Source organism: Suricata suricatta, chromosome 6, assembly GCF_006229205.1.
Source record: "Suricata suricatta isolate VVHF042 chromosome 6, meerkat_22Aug2017_6uvM2_HiC, whole genome shotgun sequence".
Lineage (NCBI taxonomy): Eukaryota > Metazoa > Chordata > Mammalia > Carnivora > Herpestidae > Suricata > Suricata suricatta.
The window spans coordinates 86659977-86683059 of record NC_043705.1 but is presented as its reverse complement, the minus strand read 5'-3'; positions in this window follow the sequence as shown (position 1 = coordinate 86683059).

Below are 23083 nucleotides of genomic sequence, written 5' to 3'. Positions count from 1 at the left end.
CGACTGAAGCTTGAGGAGACGCCACTCCCTGAAGGTGTTACATCCCGTCGGGCTGTTTTTAGAAGGCTCTTGAAGAGAGGAGATAAACTGCTTGGTGTCACTGTTCATGGTAAGAGGATAGGAAGCGGCCTCGCCGCCTGGATCAGATGACAGGGGATCTGGGATTTTGGGAACACTGCTAGCTCGGCGTCAGCGCCCGTCCGCTGACCTTGGCTCCAGGACGGTCCAGGCCTGCCTCTACTGGGCTTCCCCAGGAACCATCTTTCTGAAACAACTAGACCTGAGTCACCATGTCCCTCATTGGTGTCCCCACAACACTCTGCTTATCCCATCCAAGCCCTGGCTACATGCTTGGTAATTATCCATTCTCCTGTCTCTTTCACCACGAGGCAACAAATATTTCAAGGCAGGGTCCATTTCTGATGTGCCCTTACAGCTCAGACAATTGCATGGTCCACTTCCTTGCACAGAGTGGACTTTGGTAAGTGTGAAAGAGGTCGGTAAGGAAGCGGGGAGGAGGGAGAAGGGAAGAAGGCTGAGTACTCCAAACGAAATAGTGTGTATAGCTCCTTGCTGCCAAAGTCTCTAGAATTCTATGAGAAGCATGCTCTAGGGCCAGCCTAGGCCCAAACTCTGCTCTGCCCCAGCTGGGAGAACCTGGGCAGGTCGCTTAACTTCTCTGGGCTTCAACTTCTCTCATCTGAATTCAGGATGGAAAGATTTGTGAGGATGCATAAAGCAATACGTGTGAGTCACTCAGAGACACAGCGGTGCTTCAGGCAGGTAAGTATCACCAATTACTGTGACACTTCAATCCCCAAGCCCAGCCCCTCAGAGCACATCCTCCACTGCATCTCTTAGGGCCCCAGGCTCCTTCTGTCTTGATTCTGAGATTTCTGTCCTTTGAGATGGCAGCTGGGCAAAGAAAGCAAGGACCACAGGAAGAAGGGCCAGGTCTGGAAAGAGGGGGTGGGGGGCATCATACCACAGTCCAGTGACCACAGTGGACCAGAGGAGTGGCTCAAAGATGGGGTTCTGCTGTGGGCACTGAGAGAAGGGGAAAACAAGAACATGGGTGGGCACTGGCGCCTTATGCTTCCCACATGACTTGGCACGTTGTGGGCTTTCAGTGAATGTATGTGCTATTATTAACAAGAAGGAAGCCTGCTGAAAAATAACCTGCCATGACTCTTGATGGATAATGAGGATATTTTGCAGATGGCCAAGGGCTCCTCTCCCTCCCCTAGGCATGGGCTCTGGAATCAGTATTTTTCTGAGTGTGTGTTCTGGAAAGACACCTGTGGAGTTACCTCCTTTCATCCTTACAGTGGATATGGTTGTCACTCATTTTACTACTAATGAAACTGTCTCACAAAGGAGGTGCAATGTATCAAGATCACATGGAGATTTCGAGATAGAGTAGGACCTAGGACATCATTCTAGTAATAAACTCTGCATCTATGTGGCTGCATTTATATCACCTAATCCAGCATCTGGGGGTCCTCGTTTTTGATCTATGAAATGTTTGAGGTGGGGGAGGGAGATGTTTTGGAAAGGGTCAGCTCAGAGTTTTCTTATAGCTTCTTTTGTTTGTTTGTTTATTTATTTGTTTAAAATTTTTTAATGTTTTATTTATTTTTGAGAGAGAGAGAAAGACAGTGTGAACAGGGGAGAGTCAGAGAGAGAGGGAGACACAGAATCTGAAGACAGGCTCCAGGCTCTGAGCTAGCTGTCAGCACAGAGCCTGGCACGGGGCTTGAACCCACGAGCCATGAGATCATGACCTGAGCCGAAGCCGGACGCTCAGCTGACTGAGCCACCAGGCGCCCCTGTTTATTTGTTTTTGAGACAGAGAGAAACATAGCATGAATAGGCAAGAGGCAGACAGAGAGAGGGAGACACAGAATCAGAAGCAGGCTCCAGACTCTGAGCTGTCAGCACAGAGCCTGACGTGAGGCTCGAACCCACAAACTGTGAAATCATGACCTGAGCTGAAGTCAGATGCTTAACTGACTGAGCCACCCAGGCACCCCCTTCTAGCTGTTAAATGCCATTCTGTGAAATGAGGTCAACAAAGAGTCTTTCTGAAAAGAAAGGATTTGTGCGGGTTATACTGCAATTTGAACACACACACACACACACACACACACACACACACACACAGGTAGACTCTCTATGTAATTGCAACAGCCCTACCTCTACAGAGAAAATTGTGCTGATTTCTCCAGGGCTCTGGCCATTGATGTTGGTGCTTCTGCCCGGGGCTAAGAGTCTGTGCAGATCTGATGCAAATAAATTTTGTTGAGTATTTTCCTCTAGAACATTTGATTTTTAAAAAATTAGTATTTGCAATTAAGAAATAACTGACATTTAGTTAATTAGTCAAAATAGACTCCACTGTCAACCAAAATGGCTCAGATCTATGGAAGCCGCTTCAGGCTACAGGACAGATTCAATGAGGTTTCAGTTTTACAAAGACATGGATGATTTTTTTTTTTGACGTCATTTCTCTCAAGCAGCTTGTGTCTATACCACATACTCACCTATTGGTCTGGTCTGGGGGTTCATTGTGGTGTCATAAAAGCTCAATTTGTTTCAACACTGTGCTGATTCCATTGTTCGCCCTTCTGTAAGATTATTAAGTATAGAGGCAGTTTTGGCAAATCCTAGGCACTGGGTGTGCAAACAGTAGCAGGTTTGTTTTCAGCTCAGTGTTTTAATCAAATTTGGGAAGCAAATGATTCAGAGAAATGCAGATACCAAAGAATGCCAGAATATTCCCCAAACTGTGTCACAAACAATGGATGACCAAATGTCCTGGTCAAAATGCCCCAACTGATTCAATGACTTTTCCTGTTGCTTTAGCTTTCAAAGGACTAGCAAATAATGAGTTAGCAGGACCTCAGGGCTGGGCCAGAGGGGGTTGGAAGCTGGGATGGTGCAGTTACTCACTTTATTTTTTCTTTGTTAACAGTTTGCAGATCTTGAAGGTGTTTGTGGGACTGAGGAGAGGAAGAGAGAGCAGAACAAAGGGAATTGATAATCATCGTGTGCCTAGTTTTAAACTCTGTCAGGAATCTGGGCCAGTGATTCCTTCACTCCCTTAGAGTAGAAGTAGCTTTTCAGCCAAAATTAAAGGAAAAAATGATTCTTCGCTTACTCTACGGACACAATCCTGATGTGTGTTGGGCTGAATGTTGAGGCATGGTTTGGTGGAGAACTTTCTTCTTGTTGCTTTTCCCTTTCATGGAGAGCCAACTGCAAAGTAGACTGTATGAAGTAGCAGAGTTCATAAACTCCGTATGTTTCTTGAATGTCTACTATGTTCTGGGTACTTGGTAGGCAGCAGAAACAAGCTTCAGAGCAAACATAACATGGCACCTACCCTCCCAGAGCTTACAGATTAGTGTAGAAATGTATGAATAAGGACATCACCATACACTGCAATGAAGGTGATAGGAACGCATCATTGGATGGTCCATCTGGTTGGGGAGTCAGGGAAAGGAAGCGTTGGCTAAGATCTGAAGGAGGAAGAGAACCACATTCTCAGCAGGGAAAATGGGGTAGGAAAAAGTAGCGGGAGGCAGCAAGACATGGTCAATAAACTCAAAGAAGGCCAGTGTGGTTTGAGAGAAGAGAGTAAAGGCTCTTGTATTACAACATGAGGCAGAGATCAGATCAAACAGGCCATGTAGACAGCTGAACATTTCTGAGAAGCCATGGAAAGCTCACAACTTGAACAGAGGTCCTCCCTGGGAGACAGGCAGGTCTCAGGTCAAAATTAGGTTCTAGCACCTACTTCTTCTATGTAAGCTTAGGTAAGTTTTTTCAAACTTCAAGCCTCAGTTAGGTTCCTCATCTATTAATGGGTGTAGCCCCTATTTGAAAGGTCATTTGAGGAGACTCAATGAGGAAACACGTATAACAATTCTTAATACAGTATCTGATACCTGATGCTTAGAGTGTGTTGGGCTGAGATAAATAAAATTGATGATATTTCCAACCTTCAGTACAGGATGGGGTTTGACAGCCTGCTGGGGTTTTTTTGTTTGTTTGTTTTGCCAGTAAAATTTTATTTCTTTATTTTTGTTGTTGTTGTTGTTTTAATAGTTTATTGTCAAGTTGATTTCCATATAGCTCTTCCTCACAAGTGCCCTCCTCCATGACCATCACCCCCCTTCCCCCTCCTCCTTCAGCCTTCAGTTTGTTTTCAGTATTCAAGAGCCTCTCATGATTTGTCTCCCTCCTTCTCCCTAACTCTTTTTCCCCTCTTCCCCTCCCCATGGTCCTCTGGTAAGTTTCTCGTGTTAGACCTATGAGTGCAAACATATGGTATCTGTCCTCCGCCTGACTTATTTCACTTAGCATGACACCCTTGAGGTCTATCCACGTTGCTACGAATGGCCAGATTTCATTTTTTCTCATTGCCATGTAGTATTCCATTGTATATATAAACCATTATCTTCTTGATCCATTCATCAGTTGATGGACATTTAGACAGCCTACTTCTTAACCAAGTGAGGACAATGAACTCAGCAAGGTCTATAAAATTGGAGCCTATCAATTCCAATATTGGCTTTGGTGGGGGAGAAAGATGTTTACTTTTCCCCCTACGATTATAGGATCTTGAATTGTTGGGTGTGGAAAGGACTTTGAAGGTGAGGATGCCAACCCCTACCCATTGCTACTGCTGCAATGCTTATTTACTGTAATACTAGTATCTGTTTTCCCTTCACCTTGAAATCCTTTTCAGGAGTTACATCTTCTCTGTCAGATATAGCTTGATGGGGGTGCTTAAGGTTTCCATCCTGCCTTAGCCAAGGGGCCAGGACAACTCCCAAGCCAGCCCAGGGGATCCTCCCTGCCTGGAAGTGGAATCTTAAACCCAGAAATGAAGGAGGTGAAACAAGATGGGCTTCTTCTCCCACCCAAGCACCTCCTAGACAGATTGTTTTATGACTAGGCCTCTCCTGATGGTCTGCTCTCCACTCTCTGAAACTAAGAGTTCTGAATCCTTCCTGTTCTCTAGGTCTGTGATCCAGCTACCCCTTGAGTCCATTGACCCTTGTCAACCTTCCAAAATAACCTTCTTTTAATTGTCAGCTTGGAGCCAAAACAAACTAATTATGAGCAGTAAAGAAATTGAAACCCAGAGAAGTTAAGTGACCTGTACAAGGTCATAGCAAGTTTGTCAGATCTGGGTGTAGAGTTGCTTAACTCCAAATCCAAAGCTCTTTTATCTACAGGGCACCTGGAGATTTCAAAACATGCGGGGTTCTGGGGATGGGGTAGAGAAAACATTTTGATTTCTATCCCTTTCACTTATTTCATAGAAACAAATGAAGTTCTAGCTCAGAGCTCAAGTGCTCCTTTTGGGTCTGAAATCGTAAAGATGTTAAACTTGGAATTCAAGTTCCCCACAAAATAATCACCTCCCATCTCTCAGCTTTACCTCCCACATGCAACTACTGGCCTTACCTTCTACGTAAAATGTACCATCCTGGTCCCCAAAAATACCTTGTCCTGTTTCGTCCTCACACTCTGCTCAGGCCACTCTACATCTTTTTTTCTTCCTTTTTCTTTCAACATTATTGATAGCTACTCTTTCCCAGGCCTGGGGCACTCAACAGGAAGGGGGTGGCAAAGACATTCCCTAGAGGAGCTCCAGTCTACCAGAAGAGTAGGGCAAGTAGATAGGTACAACAGTGCTGGAGGTGTGGGGGGCACAGAGAGGGTTGCTAGCTCCATTTAGAGGACTAGAGAAGGTTGCCTAGAGGAGCTATTTTAAGACAGAATTCCCAAAGGATGAGTAAAAGCAGGAAAGGGAAAATGTGCATCAGAGCAAAGGGGGAAAAAGATAGATATGCTACCCAAAGTACAAGCAATAGAAGAAGAACAGATAAACTGGCTATGGCCAAAATTTTAAAATTTTGAGATTCAAGGACACCCTAAAGAAAATGAAAACGAAGGGGCCCCTGGGTGGCTCAGTCAGTTGAGCATTTGACTTGGGATCAGGTCATGATCTCACAGTCCATGAGTTTGAGCCCCATGTTGGGCTCTGTGCTGACAGCTCGGAGCCTGGAGCCTGCTTAGAATTCTGTGTTTCCTTCACTCTCTGCCTCTCTCCAGCCCATGTTCTGTATCTCTCTGCTTCAAAAATAAATAAACATTAAAAAATCTTTTTTAGAAGAAAATGAAAACACAAAATGAAAATGAAAATACAGCCCACAAAATGGGAGAAAAATTTTCCAAATTGCACATCTGATAACAAATTTTTATCTAGACTATGAATAACTATTCTAACTCAGTAATAAAAAAAAGACTAATAACCCACTTAAAATGGACAAAAGATCTGTACAGTCATTTCTATATACAAGATATATATGTGGCTAATAAGCACATGAAAAGATGCTCAACATCATTATTCAGCAGAGAAATGCAAGTCAAAGCCACAACAAGATACCACTTTCTACTCCTAGTATGGCTACAATCGAAAGATAGAGAATAACAAGAGTTGGAAGGATGTGCAGAAAGTGGAATCCTCATATCCTGTTAATGAGATTGTAAAATGGTGCAGCTACTTTGGAAAATAGTCTGGCCATTGCCCCAAAAGTTACACATAGAGTTACCATATGATCTAACAATTCTACTTCTGGGTATCTACCCAAGAGAAATGAAAGCATATGTCCACACACCAATTTGCATGTCAGTGTTAATACCAGCATTATTCACAGCATGCAAAGAGTGGAAGCATCCCAGATTAACAGACAAATAGATAAACAGATAATAGATAGGCATACAATTAAATATTATTCATCCATAAAGAGGAATGAAGTGCTAGCGCATGTTATAACATAGATGAACCTTGAACACATTATGCAAAACAAAAGCCGCCAACAAAACCATATATCATATGACTTCATTTCTATGTGATGTCAAAGAAGAAAAATCTAGAGAGGAAAAATCTAGAGAGGAAAAATCAATGACTGTCAGAGGTATGGAGGCGGTGGGGAGGGAATGATGGCTAAGCAATGGAAAGTTTCTTTTTTAGGATAATGAAAATGTTCTAACATTGACTGGATGATGGATTCACAGCTCTGTGAACACACTTATATAATATCTTTAGTATAGGCCTTATCATTACCCACTGTTTTCTTGCTTATTGAGGCATATGTCTCTACGCATTAGTCGTCTGTCTCTCCTTCCTGCCTATGAACTGCATGAAAGCCCAGACCTGCTGTTCACAGCTGCACCCTCAGCCCTAAGCACAGAACTCAGCATGTAAGAGGGTCCTATAAGCACTTGATCAGTTTGGTTAATTGCTTGGTTAGTTTGAAGTCAAAATGGGTAAGACCAAAGTCATTGGTGGAGATAGAAAGCAGGTAGCCAAATCAAAGGACTTTGGAAGCCAGGTACTGAAACATAATGGAAAGACTAAAAGACCATGAACAATGTGGTGGTGGTAGGACAAACTGTAGAGTGTGTGACTAAAGGATTCAAATTTAACTTCAGAGGGTGGTATTGGCCCAACAAAACAAGTCTATGAGCAGATTCAGTCCAAAGCCCACCAGTTTGCAATCATTCTTATTAGGGATTGACCTTGTCAAGTCACTGTGGGCATGCCTTTCCTTCTTAGGTAAGACTTTCTGTTCCAAGAACATGAGAAACATCTAATTTACAGTTGAAGGGTTGGAGATGTGAAAGAAACCTTGGAGAAAATCCATTTGTGAGTGTGAAGGTTGATCTTAGGGGAGGGCACTTGTCTTGCCAGTCACAGAGAAAGCTGGTGGGACCATGTGCATAAATATACAAAAGCACTTATTGAAATACTTTTTATAAATAAACACACACACACAAGCCCCCAGATACGGTATTGCTTAACCAAATTGGGTAAAAGAATAGGATGCAATAATACTAAGTGGTAAATTAAAAAATCATGTTTTTCAAGAATCTTTGATAACAGGTAGAAGTACACATGATGCCAGAGCATATATAATGTATGAGTCCAAGTTTATAAAAATCGCTTGTGTCCCAGCTAAGCCTGAACCCTTGGGGTGTAGACATGTCTCTCTGTGTTAAATGAACTCATTAAACAAGTGTCTAAGTGTGTGAATTTATCTCAATGGCAGAGAGGAGACACCAAAGAGGAGATTTGGGAAAGAAAGGGAGAAGGGTCAGGGGAGGACTGCACCCTACTGGGAACCCCCTCAGCTATGCTGCAGGTTCTGGTGAGAAAAGGGGGCCTCTTGTGGCTGCAGAAGGAGCTGTGTGCAAGGACTCAGTGACCGGGCCGACCAGCAGAGCATGCAGGAGAGGGGCCTTTCCCACCTCAGTGATTCTGATCACCAATTCCAGCATGTGTGGGTCCTTTCCACACTCATCCATCAATTCTGGGATGCCAGTGGGGTGTCTTGCAGTACAACTCAACTCTGACACTCCCTACCTGAAGATAGCACCAGATCCCACAGTTGAGGGGCCCGGTCCTATAAGACTGCCCCCAACCCTACATGCCCACACACCTTCAGATGCCATTCTGAGGTCTAGCTTGTCACCTGGGCTTCCGATCAACAGGCTATAGCTGGGAGGGTCTCACAACCCCCTCTTTGAGTTGGATTAGTCTGCTGGAATGGCTCACAGAATTCAGGAAGACCATTTACTTACTAGATCATCGGTTTGTTGTAAAACGAGTGCCTACCACTCTCCTCATATCCCAAATGTTCACCAACCAGGAGCTTTCCAAACCCCGTACTCTCGGGTTTTCTGGAGGCCTTCTTACATAGATAGGCATGATTGATGAAATCATTGGCCATTGGCAATACATTCAACCTCCAGCCCCTCTTGCTTCCCCAGATGCTGGAAAGTTCCAACCATCTTCTAACTCTGGCAACCAGTCCCCATCCTCAGGTGGGGTCTTAGAGTCATCTCATTAACATAACACAAGACACCTAATTTCTCTCAACACCTGGGAAATTCCAAGGACTTTAAGAGTTCTCTGCCAGAAACAAAAATCAAATATATATATTTTTATTATAAATCACAGTGTCATACACTTCTCTGGACATCTCTCTGGCCCAGGTCTAGTGAACATAGGATGGCTTTAGGTCCAACAGACCTGAAGACAGGCATCAGAAGACAAGCCTTTGGCCCAGATGTCGCTGTTGCCTCAGAGGGCACTGACACGGATAACAGAAACCAAAGTGAGAACTGCCCGAGAGATATCTCCTAAGTAGGGCACAGAGTACTGGTCACAGAATAGCAGAATATGAGGGCCCTCTAGGGAGCTTGTCTGAGATTCCCCGACCCCCGGAAATGTGACAGGGAGATTGGCAGATGGGGGTCAAGATAGTTAAGTTGATGGAACCTCATTTGTACACTTGGCTGGTGTGGAAACTTGGGGTTATATTTGTATTTATAGCAGTGTTTATGAACATGTCAGAATATCAATGGTTTCCTTAGGTTGGTAAATTGGTGGAAGATTTTCATTTCCTGCTGGTAGTTTTGCATTCTATACTTTTTTCCTAAAATGAACAGATGTTTCTTTGTAAAATTATAAATAAGAATCTCCAAATTATATTATTTTAAATAGACCTGATTAATGAGGTCAGACACTTTCAGCCATGACTCTGTCCAGAAGTGTGTTGGAGACATCTTGAAGAGGCTCAGATCCATTAAAGGTGACCAGGTGACATCCCTAGCATTGAACAAATCATGTTATGATATGAATTGGAAGTTCCCAGTCCTCACTGATTATCCCACACCATTTTACAGTTATTATTGCTTTTAATCTTTGAAATAGCTGTATTGCGAATTATTTGCCATAGTTTAGAAATGGGGAAACTGAGTCTAAGAGACCCTGGAGGGAGGACAGGTGTTTTGTGATTAGAGTGGCAAACCTAATCAGCAGTGGGATGACTGGGTTTTTCTATTATTTCCCTCTTGATTTTTCAAAGACAGCTATTGTTGCTTTCTAAACTCTGGCATCCAGAGTCCAGGATCTCACCTGGCCCAAAGACAGTCTGTAAACCTTTTGAAATTAGATCCAGCGTTTTGTACGCATGTGCTTTTTCTAAAAAGACGACTCCCAGTTCTACCACCCCCTCCAAATGTTAAGAACTGCTACTCCCTGTTGTCCAGAAAGCATCTACATCAGATGAAGCACCAGAGATAGGAAATGCTTCTTCAGTAGTAATCGTGAGCATCGAATGGTGAAAAAACCAGCAACACGTGGCTTGAATTTCCCTTAAATTATCCATGAACCAAATGATGTGAACCGTTTGGGAAAGTTTGCTTGGGGTTTTCTCAAACCCAAAGCATTTGGAAAGAAATGTTGGCATCTTTGATGAACCCCAAACAGGGCTCATTTGGGGGATTTTGGGTGGGGTGGGTGTACTTGCGATATGAGTTCTGCATGGAGTGCTTTTGGCTTAGGGCACTGGTTCCTGTGGGCTTGGATGTTGCTGGATTTGCGGTGCAGTGAGTGTATAGTGGTGGGGATGGTGGAGATTGGGGTGAAGGAATACACGACATTGCTCTCTGCCATGGTTTCTTCCAGGCCTCTTCTTTACCAAGAAGGGGTTTGCCCACTGAAACCATCAGAGCACCAGGGAGATGGGAAGGGGGTGGCCCCAGCCTCTCCACCACAGAAGCCGGGGGGAACCACCACAAAACCACATCGGCAAGGAGGAGCACCAGTACTTGGATGTGGACGTGGGGTCACACAGAGGCTCTTTGGCAGAAATTCAGTGGGGAACAAAGAAACAATAGTATTAACAACCCTTTTAGGCTCTCAGTGGTCATTGAGTGACCTGGTGATGGCAGTTACTAATATTCCAAAACACAACCAGGTGTGGATTAAGGTTCACTGACCTGAAGTACCTGTCCTGTGCCAGGGGCTCTCCGCAGGCAGTGGACAAAAGGAGGTGACACCCAAATCCCCCTTCAAGGCGGGACTTGCTGCCCGGCTGTGGGGATCTGATCCAGAGACGGTGTCCCACTGTCACCTCCTTCAGCGTCTGCCTCAGCTATGGAGAGCGTCAGAACTCAAGATCACACCTCCCCCCCCCCACTTGCAAATGGTGACTGAGCCCAGCAGTGGTGTAAGGACCTCCGTGTGAGGGACACATGACCACCATTCTTATCTCAAGCCCTCTGCTCTGTTAACCGAGGCTCTTTTGGACCTGCACTGTGGTGTGTCTTCTCCTGGTGCCCGAGATGGCTGCTCTGCTCCTTTCCACGGGTGGTGTCCTCAGTGCACATCTCGTGGTCCACAACTCCTCAGTCTCAGTCTTTGTTTCTGGAGAACGGGGCCTACACCATTCCCTTAGATCATAACCTCCATGACCTTCTTTTGAGGTAAAAATTATTATCCTGGGGCAGCTGGATGGTTCAGTCAGTTAAGTGTCCACTCTTGGTTTCGGTTCCAGTCATGAACCCACAGTCATGAGATCGAGCCCTGCTTCAGGCTCTGTGCTGACAGCACGAGCCTCCTTGAGCTTCACTCTCTCCCTCTCTCTCATGCTCACTCTTTCTCTCAAAATAAATATACTTAAACAAATTATTATCCCCATTTAACAGATGAGGAAACTGAGGCTCAGAGGAGCCAAACTCACTCAAAAGCAGGAGGACAAGCATCCTCGAGATAGGATGTTGCAGAACTGAGGTTTGAACTCCACTTCTTTCCACTGCAAGGTCACTGCATATTCCACTGTCCCAAACAGCCTTCCACATCCCAGTCATCTCCCTCCTTGGCCTTGCACACTGATAAAATTCTTTCGCAGTTAGGTGTGTTGTGAACAGTGGGTGGACAGTAAATTGTGTAAGAAGCAAAGACTCAATGCGAATAATAAAGGTGGAGGGGATTCTTTCATTGATTGGGCACTTACTAAGTGTCATAGAATTTGCATATATAATTCTGCCAAATGATGGTAATAGCAGACATGTAGTGATGTTAACTATGAGCCGGGCATGGACTCATCAAACCCTCTTTATAACTGATGAGACTGGTGCTATTCATGTGCTCACTGAGGAAGCGGGCACAGAGCTGGGAGTCATTTGCCTGAGGCCTCTGGCTTCTAAGCCATCTACTTCAGACCCTATGCACTTCCTAGCTTGGCTGCCAGGCTTTGCTAGTGAACCCATGGGTAGCTGTATCCCCATTCTATAAGGAGAATACCTAAAGCTCAGAATGGTGAGTAAATGGGGCGCCTGGGTGGCTCAGTCAGTTAAGTGTCTGGCTTTGGCTCAGGTCATGATCTCATGGTTCATGGGTTTGAGCCCCGCATCGGGCTCTGTGCTGACAGCTAGCTTGGAGCCTGGAGCCTGCTTCGGATTTTGTGTCTCCCGCTTCTCTCTGACCCTCCCCTGCTTGCACTGTCTCTCTCTGTCTCTCAAAAATAAATAAAAAAACATTTTTAAAAAACCCAGAATGGTGAATAAACGTATTAGGAAACTTAGCTTGTGAGGTCAAAATCAGATTCCAGTGTACATCTGCCCACCTCCAAAATCAATGTCCGTTTTATTACCTGAGGTTCCATTCTGGGGAAGAAGCAAGAGACAGAAAAACCCATCTGTTGTCCTGAGAGGATCCTGACCAGATTTTGCCTTAGGTCAAGTCCAATGCTGCCCAACTCCAGAGGGAAGGCATGGCCTTGGATGTCCTCCTCTCCAGGAGTCTGCAGAAAGGATCCTGAACAGATCTGAATTCACACACATTTATTGGATGCTGACCACTGGAGGCTGATGACGCCTACATTCGTAACCATCTCCATCCAGGCTTCTCTCCCGAGATTGGGAGTAGGGCCCATGTACCCAGCCTCCCTTCTGGACAGCTCCCCCCTCATTTCTCTGTTCATTCAGCAGGTATTTGTGGTGTGCCTATCACTGCAGCAGTTGTCATGTGCTCAGGGTGCAGTGGTGAATCCGACGTGCTTCTTGTCTGGCTGGCGGAGCAGCGGGAGACACATAGATTGTTGACTACTGTGACCTTGTCTTCTCCATGCCGAAGGAGAGCAAGGAGCCTGTATTGTTCAGAGGCTCCTCCTGTCTATAAGCCTTGGAAGCACATTCCAGATTACAGAAGAGACACCCACAAATCGGATCTCACATTTTTCACACGTGATTTTGTACTTTCTCCCTCATTGAAATGCAGTGATGATTTGGTGATCCTGAGCACCTGTGCCGACGAGCTACATCTTCTACCTGCACAGTGTCACAGGCCCCTGAACACACTAGCATCTTGTGTTGCAAATGGGGCCCACCTGTCACCCAGGTGTCCATACCCAGGATCATCCTCAATTTCTCCAAACTTCCTCCTGCTCCTGGTTCCAGTGGTGGTATTGCCGGCTTCCTGGGTGTCCTTGGTCTCCCTCAGTCATTGTCAATGACCCCTCAGTCCTTGTCAAAGGATGTCAATTATAGCTCTCTGAATCTGTTATCCCTTTGCTTCTTCTCTGTTGCCACCATTCAAGCCCCTTTCCCCTTTGTGAACCGACTTTCTCCCTGGTGTTCCTGACTCCGATCTCTCCTCCATCACCCTTCGTGCCAATCATCCTGAAGCACAAGTCTTACCATGTCATTTCCATGCTCAGAAGGCTTTCCTGTCTCATCCTCACTTGGCATCACACTTTTCTATGTCCTGGGCACTGTCCTCTTCTCGGCCCTCCTCCTCCTCTCTGCCGAATGCAGCAGGATCTCATGTCACAGTGTCCTTGCACATCATGTTCTCGCCACACTTACCCTGGACCTCACCTCTGCTGGGATGCTTCCCTCACACCCCCCACACACCCCCCACACGCACCCAAACCCCTCTTTAGAGTCCCCAACCCCCAGGGCTTCCCTCCATTGGAATACTTGTCTCACTGTTACAGGGGCTTCCCCATCTGGAAAGTGTGAGCCTCTGAGAGTGGAGACAATGTATTGTGGTATATTCAAGTCTGATACATAATTGTTACTAAAAGCCCTTCATGAATAAATGAATGAGTGCATGAGTAAATGAATGAAATGAATGAATGAATGAACAATGTAGTCTGACACTCCAGTAAGCTCTAGGATGGGGAAACAGTTCTCAATATTTTGTCCCCACCAACCCCAACCACAAGATCATATCTAAAAGTCTGTCTCTGTTGCTGTGTCAATCTTCCAGTGAGATTTGAAGCTCAGGGACCCACGGGTAAATCATTTGCAGCAGGTCATAAGCGCCCTTTAGAGAATGAGTCATTTGGTCATTGCCTGCACAGCCTGGTGACCCGCAGAGAGTTTGTCTGCAGACACCTTTGTGGGCAGCCATTCGATTTCCGGAGCCTGAGGAGGCCTTTATTTCAGATTCCAGACTTTATTGCAACTTCTGAGTGACTGCCTGACCTCATTTCTAACCTTGCAGCACTCACAATGATTCATCTCACCAGGAACCATGTCTCCCCTGGGTTTGCTCAATGATATTGGGGCCAGCAGGCCGGCCGGGAGTGGGACTGTGGAGAGGGGAAACCCGCTTCACCATTGGCTGTCCCCTGAGTGGCCCTCGAGGAAAAGACTGGCCTCCACAGCTACATAACAGAGCAAAATGGCGAGGAGCTGGACCCTGGACCCAGCCCAACGGGTGATTGGATGCAACAGCTAAGCTCATGGCCGCTGTCCCCATGGCCCCCTTCCAGTCATCCAGTGGTTCCAAACCATTTGGGTTAGAATCATTCCATCTTCTGAACCCAACACGTCACTTCTTCAACTCTCCCACAGTAACAGAAGGCAGACAATGTGTAGTGTCCTTTAAAAAATGACAAATTCTGAAGTAAAGCACACTGTAATTTTTAAAAACTTCTTATTGAAGGATAATACACACACCAAGAAGTACACAGATCCTAAGTATGCAGCTTATCGAGTTGTCTCGAAGGCACATCTGAGGCCGAATTCCCACCTTAGCTGCCCAGACTTGCCAAGTCACATACCCTCTCTGAGCATCGGTTTCCTTAATTCTCAAATGGAGTTAAAAACCAGTCTCTCAGAAGTCAGGCTTTCATTACAAACAAATCTGAAATCTTATCCACTTGTCTCCTCCCCCAGCCCATGATCACGCTTTCCCCTCGTCCTGGCTTTATTGTTCTTCACAGAACATATCACCATCTGACACGGTGCTTGTTATTTGCTCAGATTTGCTTATTTTTTCTCTCCCCACTAGAATGGCAGTGGAGGGAATTCATTTTTGCTCACTCCTTTCGCCCCACAATCACAACAGAGCCTGTGTGTTGGAAGTACTAAATGAATTTTTGCTGCGTTAATGTAGACAGAGGGTTTGAGGACGGCTAGAGAGGTGCCTCAGAATCTGGGAAATGCCAATAGGACGGCTGTGGTAAAAGAAAAAAATAGAAACAGAAAATAGCCAATGTTGGAGAATTTGTGTAGAAATTGGAACCCTTGTGCATTTGTTGCTGAGAATGTAAAATGGTGCAACCATTGTGGAAAACAGTAGAGAGGTACCCCCTCTATGTTAAACATAGACTTGACATATGACCCAGCAACTCCATTTCGGGGTATATAACCAGAAGAATGGAAAGCGTGTTCTCCAACAAGTACATGCACATCCATGTTCATAGCTGCGTTACTCACAATAACCAAACGTGGAAACAGCTTGAGTGTCCACTGATGGATTAACAGACACAAAATGTGGTGTCTACATTCAATGGACTACTACCCCGCTGGACCGAGGAAGGACACGCTGCCCTGTGCAACAAGACACATGAACCTTGAGGATGTTGTGCTAAGTGAAATAAGCTAGACATAAAAGAGCAAATACAGTATGATTCCATTGGCCATAGGTATTCATACTGATAGACAGTAGTGTGGTGGCTTCCAGGGGCTGGGCCTGGGGGTGGGGGTGGGGAGAGGGGAGTTATTGTTTGATGGAGCCAAAGTTTCAGTGTGAGAAGATGAAAAAGTTCTGGAGATGGATAGAAATCATGGTGGGATGACACTGTCAATGTACCCAATGCTACCGAACACTTAAAAATGGTTAAAATGGTAGATTTTAGGGGCACCTGGGTAGCTCATTTGGTAACACATCCTACTTTGGTTTTGGGCTGAGGTGGTGACCTCACAGTTCATGAGATGGAGCCTCAGGTCGGGCTGCACTCTGACAGTATGGAGCCTGCTTGGAATTCTCTCTTTCCCTTTCTCTCTGCCCCACCTCCTCCCTTTCAAAATAAATAAAATAAAAGTAAAAATTAGATGGTAAATTTTATGTTATGTATATTTTGCTTCAGTAAAAAATAAAACAATTAAAAATGTGAGAAATGTGGAGTAGTAACCCAGTAGGCACCATAGTGATTTTGCACCCCTGCCCCAGGCCCAACTAATTTCAAAAAATCTTCCCTAAACCTCTGAGTATCAAGACTGCACATAGGGGCACCTGGGTGGATCAGACGGTTAGGAGTCCGACTTCAGCTCAGGTCATGATCTCACAGTTTGTGCATTTGAGCCCTGCTTTGGTTTCTGTGTCGGGTGCTGACAGCTCAGAGCCTTTTAGATTCTAGGTCTCCTCTCTCTGCTCCTTCCCCATTTGTGCTTTGTGTGTGTGTGTGTGTGTGTGTGTGTGTGTGTGTGTGTGTCTCTCTATGAGAAATAAATAAACTTAAAAAAAGTAGACAGCCCAATATTCAGCATGGCTTTCTCCTGTCTTGAATTCATGTCACATCAAGGTTTGTGGGCTTTCTAGCAAGAACTTAGGGGGAAAGGTAGAAGGGAAGAGATACAGGGACATGCTGAGTGTCTACCTCATGTCAGACAGGAAGCCAGTGGCTTCACCTTGTCCCCTCATTTCATCCCCACAACAGCCCTGGTTTTCCAGATGAAGAATCTAAAGCCCAGAGGGAGATGAAGCAGATTGCTTAGGATCACATTTTATTCATTCCCACAGTCATTATTGAGCACCTACCATGAACGTGGCACTTTGCTAGGTGCTGAGGTTCTGGCATTGAATGAGACCAGTCTCATGGCCTTAAGGGGCTTCTTGTCTTGTGGAGAAGCAGACAATGAGTAAGCGCAGTACCATGTGGTGAGAGGTGACATGGGGAGGGTAGGCAACACAAACAGGGCACACAGGACAGACTTGGGAGCTTAGAGACGATCTGGACGGTGAGCACAGGATCCGGGGGTCTAGAGATGAGGCTGGGGGGCCAAAGTGAAGTAGGGGTGAGGCAGACCACACAAGGCCTTCTGGGCCAGGCTAAGGAGTTTGCATAAGACCCTAAAGGAAATAGAGCCGCTGGACAGTTTTAAACCAGGGATTGGGTTAGAAAACTTGCTTCAGCTGCAGCAAGAGAATGTACTGAGATGGGAGAGAATGTGGGAAGGAGTTCAGTTAGGAGCTACTATGGGCTGAATTGTGCACACACACACACACACACACACACACACACACACACACACACACACACATACCCGATTCATATAGGGAAGCCCTAATTCCCAATGTGATGATATTTGGAGGTAGAGCCTTTGAGGAGTAATTAGCTCATGAGGATGGAGTCCTCAAGGTGGGGTTAGTGCCCTTTTGAAAAAAGACAAAAGCACTTGTTCTCTGTCTCCACAGAGTGAGGACACAGTGAGAAGACAGCCATCTGCAAGCCAAGAGCAGGGCCTGCACCAGGAACTGGATGGCCAGCACCTTCATCTTGGACTTCCAGCCTCCAGAACGGTGAGAAATAAATTCCTGTTGTTTAAACCACCCAGTCTGTGGCATTTGGTTAGAGCAGCGCAAGCTGACCAAGATGGCTGTCAAGATGGAATTCATATTTATCTCCAGCATCCCTCATCTATTTTTACCATAGTGTAACACTTCCTAGAATTTAAGAAGTTAGGCTTATTTCTCTGCCTTTCTGTATCATCAGAATGATGATACTCAGTAGGGCCAAGAATTCAGCAGATCCTTCATGAGTCCTGATGACCAGTCCTGGGGCTCCCATGCAGGACTTGGGGGCACAGAACACAGGCTCTGTGGGCACATATGACACATGGCATTGTGCTCAACACCACAAAATACAAGAGAAAGGCCATCATCATCTGTCTTTGGGAAAGGCTCTCTGTCAGTAAGTTTTCCAATAAGTTTGGTGGCAGTTGCCACAGAATTATCCTATCAGGGAGCTGAAGAGAGCAGAGCTGGAAAGGGAGAGTCAAAGCTCTTGTAACTTGATTTGGGACCTTAGACACTGATGGTCTGATTTGCATTTTGCAAAATTCTAACAGATCCTCACATGCCCATTGCATGCTGTCTGCTTGGGTTTTACACATTCATATCCCCTAATGTGCTCCATAAAGAATTTGGGCTAGAAGGTTCCATCTATCTATCTATCTATCTATCTATCTATCTATCTATCTATCTATTATCAATCTATCTACTTAGTTAGTTTCTTAAATTTGGATTCAAGTCAGTTAACATATGGTGTAGTGTAGTATTGGTTTCAGGAGTAGAACCCAGTGATTCATCACTTATATAAAACATCCCAACAAGTGCCCTCCTTAATGTCCATCACCCATTTAGCCCATCCTCCCTACCTCCCCTCCAGCAGCCCTCGTTTCTTCTCCATATTTAAGAGTCTTTTGGGGCACCTGGATGACCCAGTTGGCTAAGCATTTGACCTTGACTCAGGTCATGATCTCAAGTTGGCTCAGGTCATGATCTCAGCTCAGCCCCACTTCAGATCCTCTGTCTCCCTCTCTCTGTCCATTCCCCACACACTCTCTCTCTAAAAAATAAACTTTTTTTTTAAAAAAAAGAATCTCTTATGGTTTGTTTCCCTCTATGTTTTTATCTGATTTTATTTTACTAGAAGACTCCATTTAGAATCTAGTTGTTATTAGCATGAAGATCTGAATTTCAGAAGACCATGAGTTACTTTCTGTTTTGTAGTTCATAGCTGTGAGAGAGGAGTCCGGTGTGGAATTTTATAATAGTTACACCATAATTATGTGTACCTGTCCACCTACAGATGGATCAAATCACTAGATCTAAGTCACTCAGGACAGAAGTCCTTAGAGAGATTACCACCTTGCTGCAAGATGAGAAACAGGCCCATGGAGGAGACGGACAGACCCAAGTCTGTGTCCCTACTATGTGCTAGGGCACCTGGGATACAAATGACAAGTAAAATACTTTCTTCTTATTAACTAGGAATCCTTTATGCTCCCACTTCTTGTTAAACAAGACTTGATCTGGATTTAAGTTTGTACCGCTTTGTGTCCTAGGGTAAGAATCCCACATTAATTGACCCCTTATTCTGTGCCAGAGATTATGCCAGGCTTTTTGCAACCATTAGCTTGTTCAGATCTTACCAAACTAAGAGATAAATATTAACATCACTATTCTGTAAATGAGAACATCGAGGCTCAGAGAGGCACCTTATCTTGCCCAAGGTGGCGCAGCTGGCAACATGCAAAGCTGGGATTAGAACCCATATCCATATCTGCCTGTCTTCAAAGCCTTTGTTCTGCATTCTAATCCTTTGTCTATGGCCAGCAATTCTTTCTAAACCCCCTATCATGGATATTACTTGGCCCTTGGTGGGAGCTCAGAAACTCTTCATGGATGAGTCCATTCATGGGGTTCCCAGATCCCAAGAAAATTCCACAGGAGGAGGAGGGAGCCTCTTTTCCTTGATTTCCCTTCCACATGGGCCCCTAGAGTCCAGAAGTATTGAAATGAAGTATCTGAACAGTAGGTTAAATAACTCAATCTGGCACCCAGCAGTTACGACTCTGTGCCAGGTACTCAGCTAAGGGGCTTATAAAAACCAACTTGTAAATCTGCACACCACCCCTCCATGACCCTCATTCTCCTGTTCTCCCTGTATGAAAATGGAGAAACTAAGAAATGCAGAAATGTAGATTACTTTTCCAAGGTTGCAAAGCAGCAGAGACAGGATTGGAGGAACATAGTTCTCTCTGAGTCTTGAATCCAGGCTCCTTACAATTACTTTATTTTATTTAATATTTTTTAAAGTAAGCTCTATGCCCAAAGTGGGGCTTGAACTCATGATACTAAGATCAAAAGTCACACGCCCTGTGGACTTAGCCAGCCAGGCCCCTCCTTAAAACTACTTTATATGCTCAAGGACTAGCCTAGTGCCACCAGCACCGGGCTAGGCACAGGGGAGGTATATTGATGGGCAAGGCAGCCCAGTCAGTGGGCTCCGAGAAAGAGGAGGCCATTCTCGGGGCTGACAGACAGGCTCTGAGGACTCTTGTGCTCCAGGGACAAAGACACCTGTGGTTAGTTCCAGAGGCTGTCCAGTTTCCCTCCCCGGCTTCAATTCTTTGATTTACAAAGGTTTAGCTCATTCCTTTACGCCCTTCCCTTGGGGTTATGTCACCCAGGTGAACAAAGCCTCTTTTCAAGGACCCTGAAGAAACCAGACTATGTTATGGGTCCCGCAAATTAAAGGCCTGGAGAGGAGGCCTCTTATTTGGGGATAATCACCGTTCGTTCTCTGTTTGACGACTTACTTCAAGATAATTAGAGCTTCACTTTCTTTACTTGAAACAACCTTTTCTGTCTTCCTTTGTCCTTGGCCTGCCAACCTTGGAGCTGACTCTCTTGGGTGCCGCAGTGAGGCAGGTGACGTTGAGAAATGCATGCTGGGTCCCTGCCATTTAGCAAGAGATGTCAAAACAACTGCCACGTATACTGTCTTTAAAATCGAACACAAGGGGTCTAGATAAGATACATGTTGAAAGCTACACTAGTTCAAATCTTTAATGGACACTCATTCAGCGTCTTTAACACACATTGTTCTACAAAAAACAAACTAGGGCTCAGCCTCATGGGCCTTATATTGCAGTGGTGGAGACAGAGAAAGGGCATGAGGTGCCAGACCCACCTAGAAATAAAAATAATTTTAACAATAAAAATAATTTTAGGGGCGCCTGGGTGGCTCAGTCACTTAAGCATCCAACTTCAGGTCAGGTCATGATCTCGCAGTTCGTGGGTTCGAGCTTTACGTCAGGCTCTGTGCTGACAGCTAGCTCAGAGCCTGGAGACTGCTTCTGATTCTGTATCTCCCTCTCTCTCTGACCCTCCCCTGATCACACTGTCTCTGTCTCTCTCTCTCTCAAAAATAAATAAAACATTAAAAAAATTTTTTTAATGTTAAAAAAACAATAAAAATAATTTTAGCAATAAAACTTTGTTCAGAAAGTAAAATCTTAAGAATTGACGGTTATTATTCCTGGGTACATTAGTAGGAGTGATAATAGCAAAATCAGCACCATAATAATAGTAATAACCAGATCTTCTTTAAGTAAGCAATAAATGAGAATGCCAAATCTATTCATCATTAAACTAGAATTTGCTGTGTAGTTTCCTGCTAAAAGGAAGTGACCAAAATCCAGGAGCTAGTACTATTTTTGTTAAACAGATTTGTTCTTTTGTTGTGTATGATACTGTGGCAAAAAAAACAGAACGTCTATGGAATGGACTTTTCATTAACTGAATTTTCTCTCTTTTTTTTGCATGAAAATCACTATTCATAATACAGTGATGATTCATTATCTTTCTAGGCCTTCAGATCATTGTTCCAGGCATTAATGATTATTCAGTTCAAGTCCATTGACATTTATTTCTCTGAAGTTGGGGCTGGGGTGGGAAACAAGTGAAAGAATTCATCTCAATGGATAAGGAGAACTAGGCCATGGAATGATATGCACTCACTCCAGATGATTTTGGGAGAGTTCTTTTTTTCTTCTATAATAAATCTCACTCATGTCTAGACTTCTATTTAATATAATGTTTAACTGTGTGTCCTTTTTTACGAGATCTAATTCGAGTGAATGAATATGTAGTTGTGCAATGAGGGAAAATCTTTAAAATTCAATTAGGAATTGGCAAGTTCATAATCATCATGGAGACTTTAATATACTTCTCAGATATGGAAAGATCTAGAAAAAAAGAAGAAAATAAGAACCATATAGAAGCTTTGACCAACATGGACACACATGACCCCCACTTTATGAACATATATAGAATTTTGCAGCCAAGAAAGAGAACATGCATGCATTTCATGTTCACATGGAGTATTTGCAAATACTGAGCAGATCTTATACCTAAAGTAGCTTCAACAAATACTAAAGAATCAATGTCATAGGGATAACCTCTAACTACAATGCAGTAAAACTTAAAGCCAAAAGCAAAAAGATATATGAAAACAACATGCATTTAGAAACTTCAACAAAAGATACTTGTAAATAATTTGTCAAAGAAGAAATTATAATGAACGTTACTAACTACATACAATGGATAATAAATATGCTATTTTTGAAATATGTGGGCTATAGCTAAAGGGACCTTTAGAGAGAAATTTACAGCCTCAATGACAAACATTAGAAAGTAGAAAGAGAAGTTAGTGAGATAATTTTTAATTCAAAAGTTAGTTAAACAAAACCCATTCTTTATGCTTGGAATATATACAGTTTTTAAACTGACTCACTGGTAGGCAGTCCCACATATAATAAGCTTATACAAAGAAAGAAGGGCTGAGTCTGACTAGAAATAGGAAATAAAGGGGTAAAAAAGGAAAACTAGAGTAGTTCTACAGGAAATCAGACTGTGAACGTAAAAACAAAACAAAACAAAACAAACAAAAAACAAAAACTACTCACAACAAAGAGTGTATTCGGCTACTGTTACGTTACAACGTAACTTCAAAATTTAGCAACTTAAAACAATATTTATTATCTTACAGTGCCTGAGGGTCGGATATCCAGGAGTACCTTAGCCAAGTGGTTCTGGGTCAGAGTCTTTCATGGGCTGCATGTCACATGCGGCCGGGGCGATAGCCATTGGAAGGCTCAAGGAGAGCCACAGAACCTGCTTCCAAGTTCACTCACATAATTTATTGCAGCCAGTTGTGTTCTTCACTGGGTGCTTCTCACTGGCTACCAGTTTCCTTAGCACGGGAGTCTCTCCAAAGATGTACTTACAACATAGCACCTTGCTTCACCTAGAGAAAGTAATTTCAGAACAGAAAGCCAGTCTCCGAGATGGAAGCCACAGTCTTCTATGACTTAATCTCTGAAGTGACACACCCTCCCCATCTGCTGTTTA